Source organism: Monodelphis domestica, chromosome 1, assembly GCF_027887165.1.
Source record: "Monodelphis domestica isolate mMonDom1 chromosome 1, mMonDom1.pri, whole genome shotgun sequence".
NCBI classification, from domain to species: domain Eukaryota; kingdom Metazoa; phylum Chordata; class Mammalia; order Didelphimorphia; family Didelphidae; genus Monodelphis; species Monodelphis domestica.
Genome location: NC_077227.1, coordinates 477,326,468 through 477,349,779, shown reverse-complemented (window position 1 = coordinate 477,349,779; position 23,312 = coordinate 477,326,468). Strand labels below are relative to the sequence as shown.

The 23,312-nt window shown below is 44.1% G+C and overlaps 1 protein-coding gene across 3 annotated transcripts in view; it reads right to left on the bottom strand.

The window, feature by feature from the left end:
- LOC100022811 (dual specificity testis-specific protein kinase 1-like) overlaps positions 1 to 6,808 on the bottom strand; it is a 42,014-nt gene extending 35,206 nt beyond the window's left edge. The window contains exons 1-2 of one of the 3 annotated variants that reach the window (XM_007475424.2): positions 6,671 to 6,808; positions 5,303 to 5,439 (exon numbers count right to left, since the gene is read on the bottom strand). The gene's annotated coding sequence lies outside the window, so the exon portion shown is untranslated. The remainder of the gene's footprint in view (positions 1 to 5,302; positions 5,440 to 6,670) is intronic. The other 2 variants (XM_007475425.2, XM_007475427.2) reach the window with 2 other exon arrangements.
- Between the last annotated feature and the right edge of the window lie 16,504 nt (positions 6,809 to 23,312).

The following is a 23,312-nucleotide window of genomic DNA, read 5'->3' as shown; positions in this document are numbered from 1 at the left end:
TGCGGTATGTCCGGGCTCCTTCGACGAGCCATAATGCCCACTGGCAAGCTCATTCCAGGCACCCCCATCATTCCAGGGCTCTGACCACCCCTGAAATCCCAGACCTGAATGCAATAGAAAAAACCTTCCTGGCAGCTTCACTGCACAGCATAGACATAAATTCCTCACCCCACCTCCCTAAGGCAAAAAGCCAACCTTCCTCTCTGTTCCACTCACTATAGGAAATGGCTTCAGTTAACCTTCTTCCTCATCCTCTTCTGAGCCTGGCTTTCCTTGACAACGTGGGTTAAAAAAAAAAATAGATGCCCTTGTGGCATAAATTGTCCCAGTGTAAGCCTGACTTTCTCACCTTCCTAAGGTGGCATTCCTGGAAAAAGGAAGACCTTTATTTCCGGGTCCAAATGGACTTTGCCAAGGAAGACCCAAAATGTGGTTCTGTCCCATTCCCCCCCCCCCTCCACCCACCCCAGCATTGTCTAGGGATCAGGCAGCCTCCATCTGAGGAGATAATTACCAGGCAGGAAGGACCCATCTCTCTGCCTTCTGCTTTTCCAAAAGACTTAGTCACTCCTGAATAATGGATATGGGGAGGGGGTGGGCCCAAGCACCATTACTCACTAAAAGGCCTTGGGAGGCATAGCAGTAGACAGAGAGACGGGTGGGCCCAGAGAACTCTAGCTGACTTTGCTTGGGTCACTTCCTAATTGAATCCAAGGTGGCTGGACTCCTGGAGATCCAGCCCGAGATCATTACTTATAACGGAGGGAAAGTTCAAAAGATCCCTGGCCCCCTGAGGAAGGGGACTTCTTGGGGGATCCTGAAAGTCTGTCGGACACCAGGAGACCCTAAGAGAAAGAGACAAACAGGAATGCCCCTGGGACAAGCCCACTCTTCAGCCAAGCTCTTGCCCTGACCCCCCCCCCAGAGGCAAAGTCAGAGAAGGGCAGCCCCCAGGCCTCTGAAACATTCCCATTTCCCAAGAGCTGGGCTTGGATCCCTGTATATGTGTGTAGGAGGGTCTGTGCTTGGTGCTTTGCCCCAGGGTACGCATTTAGGACTGCGTGAACATGTTTATGGATAGAAACATACACAAGATGGGTATAATAATAATACATGCACACGGGTACTGCATGGGGAGAATTAGGAGTACGTATGCACGTGATACCATGTGTGCTGAGTATATATGGCTACATACACATATCTTGTACACATGAGTGTCACACGTGCACACAGCCAGATCCAGACACCTGCCTTCTGTTTACAGACGTGCCTCTGCACACCCAGCTCCAGCTCACGCCTGCTCTCAGCGCTAGTTTCTATGGCACCAATTTTCAAGAATTCTGTCTCTGGGAAATGTCTGGTTTTTCATAGGAGGGAGTGTGCCAGAAACAGGGGTGGGGGAGCAGAGCCAAAGGCTGAGGCCGCCAAAGGCTTATACTATAGGAGGAAGTTCTTCCATCTTCCCATCTCCACTGAGTAAATACCTAGTTTCAAATGGCAGCAAGAAGAGTTAAAGTTAGCCGTAAAGGGCTTCTGGCTGCCAAAGCTACTCCAGTGGTGAAGGGGCATGGGCTCCCGTCTCCTAGAACCCTTACATGAGAAGTGGAAAGTCTGGCATCTGTCTGGCATGGCGCAGGTCAAAGGCTCGGGCTGGGAGATGAGGGGCTGCAGGAAATGGTGTGGAAAGGCCATTTGGGGGCCAAGGCCTCTGGTTTTGTCTCATGCCATCAGGCAGCATCCGATTTGACCGGCCGCGTTTCCTAACCCAGGGAAAGGCTCTTTCTTTAAGTTCAACAAATCCAATCAGAGCTCTCCCTACGTACAAATAAGACAGGGCACTACATACCAGGGCAAGACTCAGGGGTATCACAATATCTCCATCTGCCATGACATGATGATGCCTTCTCTTACGGACTGAAATTCCAACTAGTTGCATCACTAACAGGTGACAAGGATTCTGTCTCTAGGTGCCATAGCAAAAAACATAGCTTTTGCCTGGAGGCAGTCCTCTTACAGCTTTATCTCACATTAGCAAAAAGGTTTATCAGATTCATGAGGTGGTCCCCCTGGGCCCTGCAGAATGAGATATAGGATTACAAAGTTAGAGCTGGAAGGAATCTTGGAATACTTTTGATACAATGCCCCCCATGTACCGATGGGGAAACTGAGGACCAGGGAAAGGAAAGGATTTACCGACGTCCCACCAATAAAAGCAGGCAGCATGGTTCACCAGAAGGAGGATGGAATTAGAGGTAGGAGGCCAGTTTTACTCTCAGCTCTGCTTCTGTGACCTTGGCCAAGTCCCTACACCTCTCGGCCTTTGTTCATTTATAAGGCGAGGGAGTTAGACTAAACAATTTCGAACAGGACAGCTAAGTGGCACAGTGGATAAAGCACCAGGCCAAGAGTCAGGAGACCCGGGTTTAAATCTGGCCTCGGACACTTCCTAACTGTGTGACCTGGGCAAGTCACTTAACCCCAACTACCTAGCCCTTGGCCTTTGGTCTTAGAGTTGTTACTAAGACAGAAAGTAAGGGTTTAAAGCTAAAAACAAAAAAAGTTAATAAACAAGTAATCTCTAAGCTTCCTTTTAGCTCTGTGTATCGCATATGATGCTTGAATTTATTCACTCAGAAGAAATGGGAGGCAGGCTGGGGGCAGTTTCTAAGAGGGATTTTAAAGGTACATGAGGCAGAAACAACAGATAAAGGGTTTAGAGGAACGAGGAAAGAAGCAGGGAGGCAGGTGCTGTTCCTCCAAGGCAAACACCACCCATTCTACTGTGACTAGAGCCCAGACTCCAGACTCCAAAATAACAGGTAATAATTACGTGCAGACACTCCCTTTTATAACCACTCAAGACCACAATCCCTCCTGTCTATGGCTGCCTGGCCAGGCTGGAAAAATCCAAGAGTAGGCTTCACAGGAAATATAGCTAATTCCAGACTCGGGTACCAGACCACATGGGCTTCCCCAGGGGATGACAAAAAAACTAGCTCAAAATCCTGTGCCTTCACCAAGGTCTTGGTTTCCTCTCATTCACATCTCCCTCCAGATGATCTGGAGTCGGCCTGGGCAGCCAGCCAGCAATGGCACACCCAACTGATAATGACAGCTGATAAATAAGCAGAGAACCCCAAGGAGCATGTGTTAAAAAAACGTGATGATGACCAGGCAGTCAGCCTCCTGGGGCCATTCAGGTGCCTCAAAAGGAAAAAGGAAATTAACACCAAGCATCAAACCACAACAGGGAAGCCAGGCCAGCTTCCAGGCCAGTTCCATAGTTTCTTTGGGAAAACAGAGCTTTGCCTCTTTTACAGAGCGGGGAAGCTAATTTCTGTAAAGTGAATATAATTTCCTTGTTGGTTTGGAAATCAATATTTTAAAATCAGAGATGTGTTCCCCAAGAGACCTCACTGTAAATTCTGGTGGATCATGTCTAGCCCATGATACGCTGAGCCTGATGCACATATGCAGATGCACATAACATACAGAGTTTCTTTACTTTTCCAATATGTAAACGTTCCCTAATAACATTTGTTGAAATGAATGGAATTTCTTCATAGCACTTTCCTAGTTAGGAAGGCTCTAGACCACTGCTAGTTTCCTAGATGATGGGAATTTCTCTAGTTCATGAGAATGGCTTCCTTCCATGGCCGTAGTCCTTAGAACATGCTTCCTCTGCTTTTCCTTCTGTTTGAGTATTTATACCCTGGATATTTGTTGTTTTTGTTCAATCGTACCTAACTCTTCATGACCCCATTTGGAGTTTTCTTGGCAAAGATACTGGAGTAGTTTGCCATTTCCTTCTCCAGCTCATTTTACAGATGAGGAAACTGAGGCAGAGTTAAGTGACTTGCCCAGGATCACACAGCTAAGAAGTGTCTGAGGCCAGATTTGAACTCACAGACTTCTTGATTCCAAACTCAGCATCCTATCTATTGCTTCACCTAATGACTAAAATACTGAGAGAAGAAACAATTTCACCAAATGAAGTTGCTGCCATGAAACTAAAATTCCATAAATTTGTGGCTTAACGTTCTACAAAATGAGTTGATTCTGCTGCCAAAACTGCCAAAATCAAAGTCAATCTGGATTGCTTGTTTGCCCACTAGGGATGAGGTACATCTTGTACAAAAAGTTTCCTTAGGTTGGGATCCCCCAATCTCTTCCTACTGAGGAAATATTGATTTCTCCCAAGTTCTAAGATTACTTATAATCAGGAAGGGGTTGAAAAAAATCCCCTATTGTTTTGGAATGGTAGGTAGAATGGGAACAGCCAGCTTGGAGGCAACCAGTAAGTAATGTTGCCAATCTGCCAACTCCTCAATATTGGGAAAAGCAGATGGCTCATTCTCATTACATCGCACGCCAGCCCAAGAGATACAGCAAAAAAGTATTCATTCATTTATTCATTCAACAAGCACTTATTAAATACCTTCTGTATATAGGGGACTCCCCTTGAGAAACTAGTACACAGAGAAGAAGAGAATCCCTCACTGCACCCTCCAAACCCTGATTTAAGAGTCAAGATTTAAGAAGAAGGGAAAAGATGCAAAGTCCAAATTCAGTTATTCAGAATGGCTGAAAAAAGAAAAGAAGCTGGCCTTCCAAAGACTGGAGTGAAGGGGTAGGGGTTTGGGAGGCACAGAACCTCTAGGAGCCTAAAAAAAAGAGAGAGGTCATAGCCACCTGGACCGTTACTTGTGTACCTATGGCCTGGGCCAAGTACGCATTTGTTTATACTCCACATGTGGTACCTCAGCCAATTCCTGCAGTCTGTCAGTCAGTCAGTCAATCAATAAACAAAGAACATGGATTAATCTTTGAGAAGAAAAGTACATATTCCTAAAGTAAGAACTGCCAGTCTCAAGAACATGGCAGAGATGATGATGATTATGACAGCTATCATTTATATGGTGCTTTAAGGTTCACAAAGTATTTTACAAATATCTCATTTGATCCTCATTTGAACCTTGTAGAGTAAGTGCTATTAGTATCTTTACTCTATAGATGGGGAAACTGAGGCTGGGAGATTAAGTGACTTATCTAGAGTCAACTAATAAGTGTCTGAGGTGGGATTTGAACTCATATTTTCCTGACTCCATGTCTGACACTATTCACTGCACTGACTAGCTGCCCCAAGAGACATCCTCAGTTCTTTTGCTGGTAACCAGAGTTCCCTTTTCCAGGGGAAAGAATGAAGCCTTTACCATGAAGGACCTCTGTGGCTTCCCTCTTTCTCACTCAGTTTCCCAATTCCTCCTCCAAGAGGCAAGGCAGGCAGAATACTCCCCTTTACCTTTAGTGTAGTTCAGGCAGGAGCTCTAGACTAGATCTGAGAGCCACGTGTGTTGGGTTCCTATGTGAGCTCCACAGTTTACTGGCCATGTGATCTCTGGCAACGCATTTAATTTCTCTGAGCCTCATTTTCTTCATCTGTAAAATAGGGATAAGACTCACACTAACTGCCTCACAGAGCTGAAAAGGAATATAAAGTTCTTTAATAGTTGGGTATTGTCTTTAGAAGGTCCCACTCTACCACTGAAATGTTTCTAGAATCCCAAGGCATGGCACTCCCCGGACAGGGCAAACAGAAATGTCTGTAGGAGGTCCTTTCATTCCACACAACTGTCAAATCACCCAGAGTGCCCTGGGGGGACAACTGGAATGGGGAACAGTTCCCCTCTCTAGGCAGATGAGGGAGGAAACTCCTTGCCCCACAGAGTGTGGCCACTCTTGAATTTCCCAGAAGGAGCTCAGAGACCAAGCCAGATGTCCAGACAAAAAAACTGGCAAGGTTCACACTTGGGTTTCAGAGACACAAATGTGTAAATAGAAGACCTACATGCAGGAATGTGAACATAGCTATCCCTGAGTAACTGACACGGGTCCTAAATGTCAGATTCCAACACACACACACCTGCAAACAGGGAAGAGAAACCTAGTGAATGCATCTCTCATGCCCTTGGCTCTCAGACCACCCCCAGGATCCCAAAGCATCCTCAGGCTGGAACTTGGGGGGAACCCTCTCAGAATGTTTGGGGCTGCTCTAGCTCTGAACTTTCTCCCTGAAACAGGACTGTCCTGGTCAAGGATTGGCCAAGGCTGTTCCCTTTTGGGAGTTCAAACTCAGACAGGGTGCTCAGGTGGGAGGGGGCAGAAGCTGAGGTCTGGACACAAAGGTTTGGAACACAATATCCTTTTTCTTCTTTTCTGGAACACTCTTTGGGTTGATGTCCTCTGCTGTGTACCTTCCTAGTTCTCCTTTTCCAAGATGTCCCGCCAGACTAAAGCGCAGACGGCTCAGTTGTTACAAGACCTGAGTTCATATAACCGGCCTGGAAGTAACCGAACCTCCCCGGGCCTCAGTTTCCTCATCTGTAAAGTGAGGGGGTGGGACTAGATGGCTTCTGAGGTCCTCTGCAACTCTGGAGCAAGGGTTAAGTCAAGAATCCCCAGAGACAGTTTGTAGCGAGCACGGGGCAGATCAAGGAGAAAACAAGGGGAAATCTAACTCTTGGAGAGCAGTCCCAGTCCCCCACACCAGCTCTATTCGGGTCACTGATGCGCTGGCCTCCCTTCTCCCCAGCCTGCTCCGAGGGTTGACTGGCGCCCAGGTCGGGTGGCACTCGCATCGCCAGTGCCCCGGGGGCTCGGCTGCTCTCACCTGCTCTCAGCGCAACTCCAGGCTCAGGCTTCTGGCTCTAAGTCCGCTGCCGCCCCGTGCCACAGCCCGATCCGCCCGCTGCGCTCCTAGCTCTGGGCCAGGCTGTGCCAGGAGCGCTGTGTGCCCGCCGCCCACAGGGAAGCCTGGGAGGCGGGGAAGTGTCGGGGTCCCTCCCAGCGTCGGCCCAGGGCCCGCCCCGTCCTCAAGAAGTCGCTCCAGAGGAGGAGAAAAAGCCGCTGTTCTAGTTTGGGGGAGACAAGGAACCCCAGATGTTGGGAAACCTGGAGACCACAGTGACACCCAGTCCTCTTACTGCTCCAGGGTTGGAGGAAGGATACAGAAAGCGCGTCGAGAAAAAGCGGCGGTGGGGGTGAAGGTGGTCAGTGGGGGGGAGTCGGGGAGTCGAGGAGTGGGCCACGAATCTAGACCAAATTTGGACCCTGGTCTCCTTGCTGTGCTCCAACTAGGAGAGGAGGGTCTAAAACTGGAGGAGTAACCTTTGTGTTCCCAGCAGGGTAGAGTTAAGATGAAGGAAGTCTGCCTCCAGACTTGCCATTTGCCACCTGTATGACCGTGAACAAGGCATTTCCCATCCCTGGGCCTCAATTTCCTTAATTGTAAAATGAAGGAGTAAGACTAAGGACCTGCCCCAACTCTAAATCCTGTGCCCCGGCGACTCTCCAAGCCTCGTTGTGTGCTGGGATGAGAAAGGGGGAGGGAGAGCCTCTCAGCATCCACAGAACAAATTGATTCCCTCTCCTTACCCTCCCACCCTCTCCTCTCCATCAGTTCCCAGAGACGGGAGCAATTCAGACAGTATATGATGGGAAATGGTAACACTGAGTCACTGGGGAGAGGACCCATACTGAAGCTTTAAGTATTGGGGAGCTTTCCCCTCCTCTCTTCCTTCATCAGAAACCTATGCACTTGGTACCCAGAAAGAAAGAAAAAGGAAGGAAAGAAAGAAGGAAGGAAGGAAGGAAAGAAGGAAGGAAGGAAGGAAGGAAGGAAGGAAGGAAGGAAGGAAGGAAGGAAGGAAGGAAGGAAGGAAGAAAGAAAGAAAGAAAGAAAGAAAGAAAGAAAGAAAGAAAGAAAGAAAGAAAGAAAGAAAGAAAGAAAGAAAAAGAAAGAAAGAAAGGAAGGAAGGAAGGAAGGAAGGAAGGAAGGAAGGAAGAAGGAAGGAAGGAAGGAAGGAAGGAAGGAAGGAAGGAAGGAAGGAAGGAAGGAAGGAAGGAAGGAAGGAAGGAAGAAAGAAAGGAAGAAAGAAAGAAAGAAAGAAAGAAAGAAAGAAAGAAAGAAAGAAAGAAAGAAAGAAAGAAAGAAAGAAAGAAAGAAAGAAAGAAAGAAAGAAAGAAAGAAAGAAAGAAAGAAAGAAAGAAAGAAAGAAAGAAAGAGGGGGAGGGACAAAGGGAGGGAGGGAGGGAGGGAGGGGAGGGAGGGAGGGAGGGAGGAAGGAAGGAAGAGAAAAGAGAAAACCATGGCTTGTTTCCCCACCTCAAGTCCGGTATACACAGTATCAGCTTTGAGGTTATATTGTGCTGTATTTGTACACCCTCTTTTGGCCTTGGTCTCACTGTCCGCCTTACTGCTGGCTCTGTCTATTGCTCTCTGCTAAAGGAAAAGGAATTCTACCCCATGTTCCACCTTAAGAGGCCAACCCAGCCCAGTCCCAAAGCATGGACAGGGAGGCCTTGGCTGCTCTGCAGAAACTCAGTGAACTACTAGAGAGTCAGAAAAAAAGTGAAGTACAGACTGAACGAGGCAGAGGTGTGTGGGCCAAGTATTTGAGCCACTCAAGAGTCAGAGGATCAGGGCGTGAGAGCCAGGACCTTAGGAATCGGTCTAGTGCTCTCATTTTACTGGTGAGGAAACGGAGGCCCAGAGAAGGGGAATAAGGCCCCATAGCTAGTCAAGGGCAGAACAAGACTAGAGCCTGGCTCTTTTGACAGGGTCCCAATGCTCCATCCACTCTACCAAACACAAGCCTCTGGTTGGACTGTGGAAATCCAGGCAGGTGACAGTGAAGTGTTGGTCTGACCACCCCTTCCATACTCTTCTCTATAGGATCCTACAAAAAAACCCGATCCCTCTTCCCCAACTAGTCCCAGATCATTTCTCAGGGTCTGGCTTTTCTCCCTTACAGATCCATACCTGGGACTTGTTTTTAAGAGCAGACAGGGGATTCTCCTCTGCTTTGGGACCACAACCCAGCCCTGCTCTCTGGCACGTCCAGATTTAAAATCATGGGATGAAAATTTTCATTTCAAAGTCAAATTCTATTATCTACTTGCCATTATGTATTTAAAGTATATTTTACCAGAAATCATAGTAAATTAAAGTAAAATGGGGGCAGCTAGGTGGTAAAGTGGATGGAATACTAGGCCTAGAGTAGCTGTATGACCCTGGGCAAGTCACTTAAATCTGTTTGCTTCAGTTTCTTCATCTGCAAAATGAGCTGGAGAAGGAAATGGCAAACCACTCCACATGTTACAATCCATCTCCTCTAGAGACTGTTTCTTAGTTCATCCTGTATTGTCCTTTCATCCTTCACTTGTGGCTGGTATGACAGCCTCCTTCCTCATCCCTCCTGGGTAAAACAGTTATCTTTAAAACTTATATCAGGGGTTCTTAGCCTTTTATGGACCACAAACTCATTTGTCAATCTAGAGATGTTCTAGACAGACTAAAGTTTTTTCAATGCCGAAATCAGAAGACTTCAGATTACAAAGAAGACTGATCATCAAAATAAGAAGAAAGGAGTTCAGAAACCCCTTGCAGAGAGCCCTTTCGCCTACACTATCTTTACCTTGCATACATGTTCCTCTCCACTTATCATGACATTTTACATATAGTATCTAATTTAATCTTCATTATTATTCTGTGGGGTAATAATAGCTAGCATTGTACTATAGTGCCAAGTATTTACATATTCTCTCTTTGAGACTCACAACAACCAGGAGAGAAAAATGCTATTATTATCCCCATTTTTCAGATGAGAAAACTGAAGCAAATTGAAATTAAGTGACTTGCTCAGGATTATATACCTAGGAGGCTTCTGAGGCAGAATTTGAACCCAGGGCTTCCTGACTTCAAGCTCAGTGTACTATCTAGGGTACCACCTAGCTGCCTCTTTAGTATGCCTTATAGAAATTATTTTATTAATTAATATAATACATGAATGCATTATTGTATCATATTTCTTGCATGTTATATATTTTGTTTATAATATAGAATAAATACATTATTATGTTTATTATATATATTATATTTATTATAGGTACCCTTTTATAGATAAGGAAACAGAGACTCAGCTTACCCACATACAGGATTCAAACCTCAATCTTCTTGACTCCAGATCAGCTTTCTTTCTACTAGATCTTACTCTCTGTATTGTGAAGCCTCCTCTCGCCACTCCTTGTTCCCCAATAGTTCTCAAATTTCCAAAGAGCATTTTGTCTGGACCTCTTTTGCCCCTATCACATTCCGCTTCCCATTGTATTTAGATCTGTGTTGTACAAGTTGCAACCATGTCAGTTTTCAGTTCTCCATCTCCAGTGCCTAACAAGTACATAACCTGGCAGGCCTTCAGTAAACTAATGTCTGTAGAACTTGGGCAAGGGGGACCCAACAGGGTTAGCAGGAACATTTTACCAGGTAATTAGTAAGGGTAATTTACTTGAGGGCTGCTAACTCCTCGGAGCCCCAGGCAACTCTCTCAGACTTATTTCCTAAATTATATGAGTTATCAAAGCCGATTTGGAGCTCTAGGGGACCTTTAAGGTTATCTCATCCAATCCCCTCTTCTTTCAGAGGCCCAGATCCAGGAAATGCCTTGCCCGTGTCTCCCTAGATCCAGTCTCTCCTTTTTATTTAATTCGTCCTCCAAACACCCGACCATTTATTTTATTGGGCACCTTTTAGGGGCCAGGCACTGTGCTAGGCCCCAGAGATAGAAATACAAAATCCTGGAGGGCTTGACAAGAGGCAGTAACAACATAGAAGCTGTTTGGGAAGATAAAACAGGGCCAGATGGTCAAGAGCTTTAAAGAACTGGAATTTAAGAATATCTCCAAGGACCAATCTGCCACCGTGCAATGTTTTTATCCATAAGGCAAAGAAAATAAAAATGATAGGATGAAAATTTTCATTTCAAAGTCAAATTCTATTATCTATTTGCCATTATGTATTTAAAGTACATTTGACCAGATAGGTGAAATCATAGTAAATTAAAGTAAAATGGGGGCAGCTAGGTGGTAAAGTGGATGGAATACTAGGCCTAGAGTCAGGAGTTCAAAACCAGCTTCAGATACTTATTAGCTGTATGACCCTGGGCAAGTCACTTAAATCTGTTTGCCTCAGTTTCTTCATTTGCAAAATGAGCTGGAGAAGGAAATGGCAAATCATTCCAGCAGCTTTGCCAAGAAAACCTCAAGTGGGGTCACAGAGTTAGATGAGACTGAAACGATCAAACCGCAAAAACAATATAGTAAAATGATTTTTAAAATACTTTTGGGGGACAACTAGGTGGCTCAGTAGATGGAGAGCCAGGCCTAGACATGGGAGGTCCTGGATTCAAATCTGACCTCAGACACTTCCCAGCTGTGTGACCTGGGCAAGTCACTTAACCCCCATTGCCTAGCTTTTACCACTCTTCGGCCTTGGAGCCAATACACAGTATTGATTCCAAGATGGAAGGTAAGGATTTAAAAAAATACTTTTGGCATCAATGTCAATTAACAGTTCTTTTAGTATTAAATGTCAAACAGTGGAGTCTGAATTTTTTAAAGTTTTTAAATTTTTTCAATTATATGTTGAAATAATGTTGGACGATTGTTATCTGACATTTTGCAACTCCCATTCTCTTTAGCTCTCCCTCTCTCCCCTCCTGAGGCAGTAAATAGTCTGATATAAGTTATGCCAGTGCTGTCATGAAATACATATTTACATATTCTTCATGCCATAAAAAATACACATCATACCTATGATAAAAAATTTATGAAGAAAATGAAAGTGAAAAATAGCTGGCGTGTGTATACTATCCTGAGGGCAATGGGGAGCCATGGAAGCTTCTTGAATAAAGGGAAAACTAGTTATACCTATGTATATTTTAGGAATAGCAATCTGGAAGTTATGTCTCGGGTCGAGTGCAACGTCTGCAATTTGGCATCAGAAGCCCTTCACAGCCTAGCTCCAACCTCCCCTTGCAGCCTTATCATAGGCGACTCCCTATCACGTGCTTTATCATCAGGCCAAACTGTTTATCTTGCTTTCCCCCTCATGTGACATTCTATCTGCATCTTCCCTTGCAACAGGCTGTTCTAGCATGTATTCCCTCTTTACTTCAGCTTCCAAGAATCCTGACTTTCTTCTAAAATTCAGCACGTGTGCCACTCCTACCTGGAGCCTTTCTATTTGTTTAGTAAGACTGAGTCTCCTCATCTTGCCCAGGTAGAAGTGCAAAGGCCATTTATGGGCCAGTCAATTATTGATCTTCATGGGAGCTTTGACCTACTCCAGTTCCCACCTGGCCCATCGGGGCCTCTTTGAGCAAGGTGGCGGTTGATCCCCACTGCTCCCAGGGGCTGGCCAGCTCAATTCATAATTTAGAGAAGATATCTCATCCATGTACTTGCCTGCAGGTCAGAACTCCATTCAACGGAAATTTTTCTCTCTAAAGTAACCAGTTAATAGCCTTTTCTCAATGTTCATCCTTCTTGACCTTCTTTAGTCTGTAAAATTGTTATCACCAGGGGGCATCTGGGTGACTCAGTGGAGTGAGAGCCAGTCCTAGAGAGAGGAGGTCCCGGGTTCAAATCCGGATTCAAGCATTTCCTATCTGTATGACTCTATGCAAGTCACTGATCCCCCATTGCCTAGCCCTTACAGCTCTTCTGCTTTGGAACCAATATAGAGTATTAATCCTAAAATGAAAGGTAAAGGTTTAAAAAAATTGTTTCCACCCTCTTCTCTTCAACACTTTCTATGGGTTTTCAAGACAACTACTCTCTCTTGGTTGGCCTACCTACTACTCCTTCTTAGTGTCCTTTACTGAATCTTCGTCTAGATCATTCCCATTAACGGTGGGTATCCTCCAATCCTCTTATTGTCTTCTTTCCCTTGTCTTGTTCAGACTGTCCAACTCTTTACCCATACTGGGTTTTATTGGCAAAGAGACTCTGGAGTGGTTTGCCATTTCCTTCTCCAGTGGATTAAGGCAAATGAGGATTAAGTGACTTACCCAGGGTCACAGAGCTAATAAGGGTCTGAGACCCCAGAGGAACTCGGGTCTTCCTGACTCCAGGTTCAACCATCTATGCACTGTGCCAGCTAGCTGCTTTCTCTTCCTCCTTTATATTATTTTACTTGGTGATCTCATCAGCTCCCATGGATTCTAATCTGCATTTCTATGCTGATGATTCTCAGATCTACTTATCTAGCTCTAAACCACCCTTGGCTTCTAGTCATACATCTCCAGCTGCCCATTGGACATGTAGAATTGGCCATCCCATAGACATCTCAAACTCAGCATATTTAAAACAGAGTTCATGCTCTTCCTTCACCCTGTAGCTCTCCTCTCTCCCTGACTTCTCTATCCTGACCTGGGGTACCACTCTTCCCCCAGTCATCCAGGCTAGCATCCTGATTGTCATCCTTTACTCCTCACTCTCTCTCATCTCATTTATCCAGTCCGTTGTCAAGTCCTGTTGTCTTCCTTTATGTCACCTCTATGCTCCCTCCTCTCTTGGGACACTGCTGCCACCCTGGTGCGTCTCCCTACCTCATCTCTCCCCACTCCAGTCCACCACCTGTCAAATTCATCTTTCTAAAGTACGAGCCTTGACTATGTCACCTCCTTATTCAATAAATTCCAGGGGCTCCCTATTATCTCTCGGATCAAATATGTAATCCTTTGTTTAGCTTTTGAAGCCCTTCACAATCTGGTCCCTTCCTACCTCCCCAGACTTCTTCTACTGTATTCTCCTCCACATTCTTTGGGACCCAGTGACACTGACCTCCACACAGCTCCTCAAATAAGACATAACATTTTCACTGCCCCCTCCATGCCTGGAACTCTTCTCCCTCACTTCCTGCACTCCCTGGCTTTCTTGAGATCTCTGCTCAAGTCCTACCTTCAACAACAAGTGTTTCTCTGTCCTCAATCTCAGGCCCTTCCTTCTGAGATTGGCCTAAATTTTCTGGCATATATCTTCTTTGAACAGTTATTTCTACTTCTTTATAGAAGGTTCTGAGCTTTCAGAACTTTCCTCTCTGTTCTCCATCAGCAGGTCTGCTGGTTTCAACTCCATGAAACTTCATGACCCTATTCTGCATCCCCCCCACCCACCCAGTCTCCTCCACCCTCCTGCTCTTCAGCTATCCTGATTTGCCTTTGTAAAATTTAAATCAATATCTAATAACTCCAAGTATTATATATATATATTTTTAAATCCTTACCTTCTGCCTTGGAGTCAATACGGTGTAGCCTAGCCCTTACCACCCTTCAATCCAAGGCAGAAGGGTGGTAAGGGCTAGGCAATGGGGGTTAAGTGACTTGCCCAGGGTCACACAGCTGGGAAGTGACTGAGGTCACATTTGAACCCAGGACCTTCCATCCCTAGGTCTGGTTCTCAATCCACTGAGCCACCCAGCTGCCCCCTCCAGGTACTATATTTTATAACATTTATTAATAATCACTTGAAGTAGAAAGAAAATAAAACTGAAAGAAATAGAAGTTCAAAGCTCATTATCTAACAAAAAGTAAACCCACGTGTATAGATTCTCTCACCTGGCATAAAGCAAGCCCGCTTTCCCAGTGCAATCAGGGGAGAAGAGAGCAAGGGGCAGAGCCACACAAAACCTATATCCTCCCTACATTAGCACATAACATGAGAAGCTGGGATTTAGAGTTCTGTAGAGCAGATGCTAATTACACACCTTCCTCTATTAGAGTATAAGATCTTTGAGAGCAGAGAGTGTCTTTCTTTTACTTATTTGTATCCCTACAGCTAATATGGTACCTGAGATACGGTAGACATTTAATAAGTATTTGTTTACATCTGACTGAGGGAGTTCAAGAAATCTGCCAGTCTTAGCCTCCCAATGGCTGCCCATTTGCCAGGCCCCTTCCTGCCACCATCCCTCAACACTACTGTGGTTTCACACCAAAATTTCTTTATATTTTTTGCATAGATTTGTTCATGTACTTAGCTTCCCGGTAGAATTATTGTTGCTATTTTTCCTTCTTTTTGGAAGACAATCAATGGCATCACCAGATTTAAGTGACACAAGTTGTATATAAGTGCGACAGAGTTGCCAAAAGCCATCAGCCTCACTCTCGCTTCCAGAGTCCTCAAAGTCCAGGGGCAAGACAAAAGTCCGGTCAACTCAGGACGCAGCGGATGGCCTTGGCATCTTTGCTGTCTGCCCAGGCTCTGAGCACACCATACATAGCACCTGCTTCGGCCACCTTCATGGTCATTGGAACAACTTGTTCTGATCCATCTGGAGAAATCCCCATATGCTTAGGGTAGACATCCCCCTGGCTTTGAAGCCCATCAACTGCCTTCCGTCTGGTTTAGCCCATCTGCCAAGATGATATTACTGTGATGTGGTTAAAGCAGAAGCTACAGCTTCTTGCAACCAGATGTATGAGTTGGATGACAGGTGGATGGCAAAGGTGAATGAGTAGCTCTGAAAAGGGCTAAGCAAACCCTCATACCAGAAGTACTAGTCCTCCGCAAATACCCTGGGCACCCTTACTTTGGGTATTTATGTCCTGAGGGGCAGCTAGGTGGTGCAGTGGAGAGAGGACTAGGATTGGTGTCAAGGAAGACCTGAGTTCAAATGTGGCCTCAGATAACTTACTAGCTGTGTGACCCTGGATAAGTCACTTAACCCTGTGCTCAGTTTCCTCATCTGTCAAATGAGCTGGAGAAAGAAATAGCAAACCCCTCTAGGATCTTTACCAAGAAAACCCCAAATGGGGTCACAAAGAATCTGACATGGCAACATCTGCAAATAGAAGCAACAGGACAGCCTTACCCCTAATTGGGGATCCTTAATAAATGATTATTGACTAGAAGATGCAGAGAGAGAAATGAAACATAGAGGGATTAAATAAGAAGTCGTGGCAATAGTCCAGGTGAGAGTTGTGGTGGGAACAGAAAGATGACTGATGTAAGAAATGTTGTCAAGACCTGGTGACCAATTGCCTTCTGGGGAACCAGGAAGAGGAAGGAGTCAAGGATGACTCCTAGCAACTCCTAGGTTGCTAATGGAGGGATGTGAAAGAGCTAGAGAGGCTAGGAAGAGGGAAAGATTTAGAGGGAAAGTTCTGTGGTGGACTGAGTTTGAGATGGAATGGACTGCCTAGAAAGGTGGTCAGTTCCCCCTCTGGAGAGGTCTTCAAGAAGAGTCTGGAAGACTCCTTGGACAGTCTGTTAGAGTGATAATTCTTTCAGTGTATAGGTTGGCCTACGTGGTCACCACGGTCCCTTCCTACTCTCCTATTCCATCCTTCTTTCCTCTGTGTTCCCACTGCCACCAGCCTACTACAACAAGCTCAGCAAACATTTATTAAGTGCCTGATGCGTCCTAGGCACTGGCACGGGTCCTCGTGACCATTACCATCCTTGGTGGGGATGAGAAGCATGGAGTTTCAGGTTTGGCATTCTAGCTCAGGGGATAGCTAGGCTGAGTGGGAGTCATCAACATAGAGATAACAATTATAGGAATGGGAAGTGATGAGATCACATGGAGAGAACAGAGAGAAGAGACAGCCCATGATAGAGCCTTGGGGAATACTCATGCCTATTGGGATGAGATTCGAATGCTGAACTTGCAAATGACACCATAGATAGTTTAGGGGAGTGCAGAACAAAGAACAGGATTTCATAGGCAGAGAATGAGTTATGATTGTTTAAAGAGCTTGACAACAGGGGCAGCTAGGCCGCTCAGTGGTTAGAGAGGCAGACCTGGACATGGAAGGTGTTGGATCCAAATCTGACCTCAGACTTCCTAGCTGAGTGACCCTGGGCAAGTCACTTAACCCCTATTGTCTAGCCCTCACTGCCCTTCTGGCTTGGAACCAATACAAGGCATTGCTTCTAAGATAGAAGGGAAAAGTTAAAAAAAGAAAAAAGATTAAATAAAAGACAGTAGGTACAAAGTTATATTAGTCACATTTATAAATCTCTGAGTTGTTTTGCTTAGCCTTGTTTTGAATGGTCTGTCAGGTAGGACAAAGTCTGCTCCCCAGCCCCAACACATTCCCTTTCCCAAAGTAATTAAGGATGAGGGAATGACAGAAGACCAGAGGTATCAAATCTCCATTCAGCTGTGATGGAGGGGACAATGCTGCACAGGATTCAATATGAATGGGACCAAGAAAGAACCTCCTGCCTCTGTCAGGGGCACTTTGGCCATCAAATAACCAGACTTGTACAGTGAGGGATGAAGGACTGAGGCCTCACTAGCAGTTGTGGTGCCCAGGGCAAGCTTCCAAAAATGTGCAGCCTTCCAATCCATTTTTAAGATAGTCATTTAGGGATAGGGAGAGGGAGACACAGCCCTATAAAGAAGAGATAGAGAGACTGGCCATGGGGAATCTATCCCCCAAGGAAGGGGGAAGAGATGGAGAAGAATTCAGCTGGGGTGAGGCTAGAGGCAGGCAGAAGGGAAAAGCAAACAAGTTCACCCTCTGGCAGTTTTCTAATTTAATTTAATGTTGCTAACTACATGCTATCTAGATTCAGATGCCTTGACCATATTACTGGCTGTGTGACCTTAGGGAAGAAATCAAACTCCTTAGTGCTCCAGACAATTCTCTGAGATGACCTTATCAGAGAAGGTGCTGCTTTACTTTGGCAAAGAAATCTTTTTTTTTTCCTTATCCCTTACTTTCTGTCTTAGAATTAAGATTGAGTATCATTCCAAGGCAGAAGAGCAGTAAGGGTTAAGCAATTGAAGTTAAGTGACTTTCCCAGGGTCACCCAGCTAGGAAGTGTCTGAGGTCAGATTTAAACCCAGGACTTCTTGTCTCCAGGCCTGAGCTACTTAGCTGCTCCTTTTGGCAAAGAAAATCTTAACAGGAGCTTCTTGCATCATAGACCCAGTTCAAAATTAAAAAAAAAAATGAAGCCTAGATGGGCCTCTCTACATTTCAGCACAATGACTCAGTTGCATTTTCACCCTGGAACTTCCTTCCACCAAGAACAAGTTCCTTCCAGGGAGGACCTCTGCTATAGGGATACACATAGGCCTGCTCTGCTTCATTCTCTTCCCAGAAGTGCTTTGAACCCTCTGCATTTTGCCCCCATGCCCCCATTCTGTACCCTTCTTTCTCACTAACACCAATTTTCAGATCCTTTTTCTGTGTTGTCTTCCCATATTAGAATGTAAGCTCCTTGAACCAGGAGAGCATTGTACACAGAGACAGATACACTGTGGTACAATCGAATGTAATAGACTTTAGACTCCACTAGCAGCAATGCAATGATCCAGGACAATTCTGAGGGACTTGTGAGAAAGAATGTTATCCACATCCAGAGGAAGAACTGTGGGAGCAGAAACACAGAAGAAAAACAACTGCCTGATCACATGGGCTGATGGGGATATGACTGGGGATGTAGACTCTAAATGACCACCCCAGTGCAATTATCAATAATATGGAAATAGATCTTGATCAATGGCACATGTAAAATCCAATGGAATTGTTCATTGGCTACGGGAGGGGGATAGGGGAGGGGAGGGAAAGAAAGTGAATCATGTAACCATGGAAAAATATTCTAAATTAATTAAATAAATAAAATTTTCCAAAAAAAGAATGCAAGCTCCTAGAGGCCAGAGAAGCCCCCTTCCCCTTCCCAGTGCTTAGCACAGGGCCTGGCACATAATAAACACTTATATATATATATATGCTTGATCTTCCTGCTGAGCTCAATTATTTCTATGATGCTCAAAAAGAATAAGAGAGGTGAACACCTTTTAAATTTTAATGTTCTGGGAGCAAAGCAAAGGTTTCCCTGCCCTAATTACTGCTTCAATGAGGAACAAGAACCAGAAGGAGAATAATACAATAGTCGAAACTGTGTTTCATTGACAGTTCTTTAGCATCCTTTTTTACTAAATTAAATTTGAGTTTCCAACTCAGACCCACTGTATACTCAGCCTTGTGTTGGGGGAGCTGAGGTGAAAGAATGTGGGTGGCAGAGATCAGGGTTTTGGTTTTTTCCCAGATCTCTTCTCTTTGTTTTTGTCTTTTCTTCTAAATTCTAGTCTGGGATCTCCAACTGTCCACAGGCTCCCTCCTGATTCATGTCCTAAGGGATTTCAAACCACATGTACAAAATGGAGCCTAAGAGATCTCTCCCTAAGCCACCTTTTCCTCTTTTATGATATCCTTATTTTGGGCCCTGGTTCCACTAACAGTTTCCCAGGTTAAGACTTTTGGATTAACTCCAACTCCTCCCCCCCCCCCTCCATTGCATCTATGTGAGAATGTATTTTTTCCATACTGTATTCATTCCTATAAATATTGGGGAGAATTACTGAGTATTCCTGTCTGGAATCTGGGTCAGCGATACCATCTAGTCTGCTGCTTCTTGCATTCTTTGTCCTTGGCAATCCCAAGAAATGTCTTCCTTTTTTTAAAAAATAGAATTCAGTTAATAATGTAGGGGAGAGGGGGCAGCTGGGTAGCTCAGTGGATTGAGAGCCAGGCCTAGAGACAGGAGGTCCTATGTTCAAATCTGGCCTCAGACACTTCTTAGCTGTGTGACCCTGGGTAAGTCACTTAAGCCCCATTGCCTAGCCTTTACTTGGCTCCAAGATGGAAGGTAAGGGTTTAAAAATAATAATCATAATAATAATTATGTAGGGGATAAGGGTTCTTTCCTTTCCTTTTCTTTTTTTTTTAGTTCAATCTCTCTTTATTTTTTTAACATTCAGAATTTATTTTTTTTATTTTTATTTGGTCATTTCCAAACATTATTTATTGGAAACAAAGATCATTTTCTTTTCTTCCCTCCCCCCCCACCTCTCCCATAGCCCACACACGATTCCACTGGGTATCACATGTGTTCTTGATTCAAACCCATTTCCATGTTGTTGGTATTTGCATTAGAGTGTTCATTTGGAGTCTCTCCTCAGTCATTTCCCCTCAGCCCCTGTAGTCAAGCAGTTGCTTTTCATCGGTGTTTTTACTCCCATAGTTTATCCTCTGCTTGTGGATAGTGTTTTTTAGATCCCTGCAGATTGTTCAGGGACACTGCATTGTCCCTAGTGGAGAAGTCCATTACCTTCGATTGTACCACAGTGTATCAGTCTCTGTGTACAATGTTTTCCTGGTTCTGCTCCTTTTGCTCTGTATCACTTCCTGGAGGTTGTTCCAGTCTCCATGGAATTCCTCCACTTTATTATTACTTTTAGCACAATAGTATTCCATCACCAACATATACTACAATTTGTTCAGCCATTCCCCAATTGAAGGGCATCCCCTCATTTTCCAATTTTTGGCCACCACAAAGAGCGCAGCTATGAATATTCTTGTACAAGTCTTTTTCCTTATTATCTCTTTGGGGTACAAGCCCAGCAGTGCTATGGCTGGATCAAAGGGCAGACAGTCTTTTATCGCCCTTTGGGCATAGTTCCAAATTGCCCTCCAGAATGGTTGGATCAGTTCACAACTCCACCAGCAATGAATTAGTGTCCCTACTTTGCCACATCCCCTCCAGCATTCACTACTTTCCTTTGCTGTCATGTTAGCCAATCTGCTAAGTGTGAGGTGATACCTCAGAGTTGTTTTGATTTGCATCTCTCTGATTATAAGAGATTTAGAACCCTTCTTCATGTGCTTATTAATAGTTTTGATTTCTTTGGCTGAGAACTGCCTGTTCATGTCCCTTGCCCATTTATCAATTGGAGAATGGCTTGATTTTTTTGTACAATTGATTTAGCTCTTTGTAAATTTGAGTAATTAAACCTTTGTCAGAGGTTTTTATGAAGATTGTTTCCCAATCTGTTGCTACCCTTCTGATTTTAGTTATATTGGTTTTGTTTGTACAAAAACTTTTTAATTTGATGTAGTCAAAATTATTTATTTTACATTTTGTGACTCTTTCTAAGTCTTGCTTGGTTTTAAAATCTTTCCCTTCCCAAAGGTCTGACATGTATACTATTCTGTGTTCACCTAATTTACTTATAGTTTCCTTCTTTATGTTCAAGTCATTCACCCATTCGGAATTTATCTTGGTGTAGGGTGTGAGGTGTTGATCCAAACCTAATCTCTCCCACACTGTCTTCCAATTTTCCCAGCAGTTTTTATCAAATAATGGATTTTTGTCCCAAAAGCTGGGGTCTTTGGGTTTGTCATAAACTGTCTTGCTGAGATCATTTACACCAAGTCTATTCCACTGATCCTCCTTTCTGTCTCTTAGCCAGTACCAAATTGTTTTGATAACCATTGCTTCATAGTATAGTTTGAGACCTGGGACTGCAAGTCCTCCTTCCTTTGCATTTTTTTTTCATGATTTCCCTGGATATCCTTGATCTTTTGTTCTTCCAAATGAACTTGAATTTCCGTGCCCTAGGAGCATTCAGTCTGTATCGGTTAAGGAAGGGTCTTCCACGAGGTCTGAACTTTTGCTGCTTGCTAAGCCGCCATCTTGACTCCACCAAGGGTTCTTTTCCTGCATATATGACTTGTCGACCTATGGGGATGGAGAAGGGTGGATAGGTTGATGGACCACCTCTGTATTAGCTATCACCAATTAAAGCTGTCCTAGGATGGTGAAGGGAGGAGTTGAAGAATGAGCTCCTAATAACCTATTTGTTAGGCTGTCTGACCCAGGTCAGGTCATCCCTGGTCCCCAGAAAGCCATGGAGGCCCTTATCACTTCATCAGTTATGATTCTGGCCTAACCAATAAGCCTGATATAATCCATTCTTATTATATTCTTACCCCACAATCTCTCAAGATCATTTTCATCTTAACATCTATCAGATAGTTAATAGGTTTTGCAAACTCCAAGTCCATGTTTTTCATCTGTCCTTCTTTCCTCTGTGTTCCCATTGCCACTGGCCTACTATAACAGGCTCAGAAAATATTTATTAAGTGCCTGATATGTTCTAAACATTGGCATGAGTCCTCGTGACCACCAAGGAAACTAATGCACAGCCTTCCCAACAGGTCTTCCTACCTCTACTTTCTCCCTGCAACAATCAAACTATCAACCCTTCAGACCAGAACAGGACAAATTTTTCCTTATATAGAGGAATGTCTTGTTACTCTTGATGGCTCTCTTCAGTCACTAGCAGAATTCAAATTCCTGTCTGGTACCAGACAATCCAGAGGTCCATAGTGCTATGGGGGAAAGCACTGGATGTAGAGACAAAGGATTTCAAAGGCCTGATAGCTACCTGTTTCTACCTGTCTCACTTCTCTGTCTCTTTTTCCCTCTTGGTCTTGCCTGTGCTTCAGCCCTACAGGAAAACTCAATAGTCTTATTGAATTTTTTTTTACAATTTCTTTCTTTTTAAATTTTTTCATTTTTAAAAATTAAATTAATTTATAATATTTTTCCATGGTTACATGATTCATGTTCTTTCACACCCCTCCTCCCTCCCCACTCCTGAAGCCAACAAGCAATTCCACTGGGTTTTACATGTATCATTGTTCAAAACCTATTTCCCTATTATTAACATTTGCAATAGAGTGATCATTTAGAGTCTACATCCCCAATCATATCTCCATCAACCATGTGATCAAGCAGTTGTTTTTCTTCTGCATTTCTGCTCCCACAGTTCTTCCTCTGAAAATAGATAGAGTTCTTCAGGTCAGAACCCCTCAGAATTATCCTGCTGCTAGTAGAGGTCTATTATATTTGATTGGGCCACAGTTTATCCATCTCTGTGTACAATTTTACCATTTCTTTCTAATATTTAAAACCTGGTTTTACAGGAAAAATGTCTTTGTAATGTGCTATTAAATTGAGGGCCACCAAAATTAAGAGAAATTTTGTATTCAGTAACTTTTTTGGTGTAATGTTCAATTATATATTAATGCATGTCTATTGACTATAACCTGGGTTCTGTGATAGAAATACTTGGGTTTTATTGGAAAAATACTAGATTAGTGGTTGCATCAAATAACTAAATTCTCATTGTGATTTTTTTTTAACCCTCACCTTCCATCTTAGAATCAATACTGTTATTGGTTCCAAGGTAGAAAAGCAGTAAGGGATGGGCAATGGGGGTCAAGTGACTTGCCCAGAGTCACACAGCTGGGAAATGTCTGAGGCCATATTTGAATACAGGACTTCCTGTCTCTAGGCCTGGGTCTCAATCCACTGATCTACCCAGCTGCACCCCTGCATTGTGATTTTTAATGGAACTTTAGTCTTAAAGCAAAGGAGGTATTTGTGAATTTATGCTGTGTTTATGTTTAGATAATGTATTGCGTGTTCACATGTCAGTGTGGGAGAATATAATCTCTTTACGTTATTAGTGGATTTATTGACTACTGTCCTTTACAAAATATAATGTAAGCATCTGAGAAATTAAAAAACCCTTCAAGTTGCCAGCTTGGACTCAGATTCAATCCAAGAGAGTTGGTGATCTGTAGCCGGAACATCCAGAATAGACC